General features: G+C 30.1%; 1 protein-coding gene across 1 annotated transcript in view; it reads left to right on the top strand.

Annotated features, from left to right (window-relative positions):
• Positions 1–2,500, top strand: part of LOC124949633 (homeobox protein extradenticle) — a 55,580-nt gene that overhangs the window by 48,222 nt on the left and 4,858 nt on the right. The gene's annotated exons all lie outside the window — the stretch shown is intronic.

Here is a 2,500-nt window from a genome sequence, read left to right as displayed (position 1 = left end):
TATTTTCAACCAATATTCACAATTTCAAGTTCTTTTAAATTCCAAATAATGGGTTTAATAATATAAGATATATCGAGATCGATCGATCGATCGAGCGGAAAACGCGTGTTAAGTTTTCACGCAGTATATCTCTCACTTATGATATTTCGTTCGATTTCCGAAAACATGCTTTTTTCCGCTTCGTCGAGCTCTCTCACTCTGTCGCCGTAGTTCTTCTCTTCGTCTTGACGATTAACGAGCGAGATGTTGTTTATAATTAGAAAATATTGACGATAACGAAGAGATAATGTGAGAAATGGAAACGCCAATTATTTCGCTTCCTTTCTTTCGAAAGACAATATGGCAATGTACAAACGCCCAGTTAAAATGGATAGAAAGAAAGAGAGAAAGAAAGAGAGAAATAGAGAGGAAGAGAGAAAAAGAACGAATGAACGCACGAATGAATGAATGAATGTATGAATGAATGAATGAATGAATGAATGAGAGAGATAGAGAAACGAGATTAAGAAAAAGATAAAGAGAACGAAGAAACTGATTATGAAAATGAAGATGAAAAGCAAAAGCAAACAATAAGATAAGATATAAAAAAAACTCTGAGGACGAAGATGATCGATTATTTTACACTTTTTACACATTTTCACTATATTTATATAAATACATACATACATACATACATACATACATGTATACGTACATGAATAAGTATTGCTATGCCGTATACGAAGAACTTTTTGTAGAAAAGAAGAGAGAGAGAGAGAGAGAGAGAGAGAGAGAGAGAGAGAGAGAGAGAAAATTTGTGTGAATGGAAAGGCCTAATGTTTTACAACTTCCTTCTTTTTTTTTTTTTTTTTTTTTTCCCTCTAAACTCCTGTAGCGAATTTCTTTAATCGATGCGATTTTGTAATTCCTCAATCCTAAATTCGCACGATTATTATTATTATTATTATTATTATTATTATTATTATTATTATTATTATTATTATGAATATTATTATTATTATTATTATTATTATTATTATTATTATTACTATTGTTTTTATTACCATCATTATTATTACTGCTAATACTGTAATTACTATTATTATTATTATTATTATTTTTATTATTATAATATAATTGTAATTGTACATTACTAATATTACTAAATACTAATGTGGTTTTGAAGTACTTTATATCAATGGTTCTGAGTTCCAAATTTTTCTAAGTTTTCTAAGTTCAGAACTTTCAAAAGAAAAGGAGAGAGTGAATGAGTGAATGAGTGTGTGTGTGTGAGAGAGAGAGAGAGAGAGAGAGAGAGAGAGAGAGAGAGAGAGAGAGAGAGAGAGAGAGAGAGAGAAGTATTCTAAGTTAGAGCAGGGAACGACCGATGCAATCGATGCACATAATTCTCTACTATTCGTTTCTATTTCGTTTCCCCATTTTCTGTTCCAATCTCCGGAAGAACGGCAAAGAAGAGGTAATGACGATCGCCGTTCTTTCATCCTTTTTTCATTTTCTTTTCTTTCCTCTCTCTCTCTCTCTCTCTCTCTCTCTCTCTCTCTCTCTCTCTCTCTCTCTCTCTCCCTTTCTTTTTTTTTCTCTCTTTCCACTTTTCTTTATTCCGATCGAGAGAGAAATAAAATTTCCACAGTGTACATGATTACGTGTACGGTGCAAAACGAGAGCAAAAAAAAAAAAGAACACGTTGTGCGTGCATGAGAGCAATATTTCGAGAGAATCGAAAAATTCGATCTATGTTTCTCTTATCTCTCTTAAGTTTCCTTCCCCCTTCCTTTTTTTTTTTTTGTTATTGTGTTCTGTTTTGTAGTGTTGTGTTATGTTGTAAGACAACGATCAACACTAGGACGGAATTTAATTAAAATTATCGTACGCTATTGGCATCTTTCTTTCTTTCTTTTCTACTATTTCCTACTTTTTTATACGGAACGTGAGAGACGTATAAATACATATATACATACATACATACATACATACATTTATTAATATATAATTTTACACACACACAAACATATACATACATACATACATACATACATACATACATACATACACTATACAATTATGATAGATAATAAAGATACACACACACATATATGACATCTACTCCGGTAAAAAAAGAAGGTAATGCGCGAAAATAAATTTTCGAAATAAATACGTTTAAAGTTATATACTTCGTAATCGGATTTTCATTATTTAATATGTATGTGTACATGATTATAATTGTTTATTTTTAACAGAATAATTATTTTAAGAAATTGTGATTGTCGTGCTGATGATTGCAAAGAACGCATATACTTTTGTTATATATATATATATATATATAAAAAAATAAAAAATAAAAAAAAAACGATTTTTTCACACGTTAATTAAATTTTTCAACAGAACAATATTATATAAATATTATTTCGTCGAGTTTTTGGTATGTTTGTTAAATTTGCCTTTGCTTCATCGATCGAATAAATCTCTCTCTGAAATACGAGCAATCGAATTATCGAACACA

The sequence above is a fragment of the Vespa velutina genome, chromosome 6, assembly GCF_912470025.1.
Source record: "Vespa velutina chromosome 6, iVesVel2.1, whole genome shotgun sequence".
Classification (NCBI taxonomy): Eukaryota; Metazoa; Arthropoda; class Insecta; order Hymenoptera; family Vespidae; genus Vespa; species Vespa velutina.
This window is presented reverse-complemented; position numbering and strand designations above follow the sequence as displayed.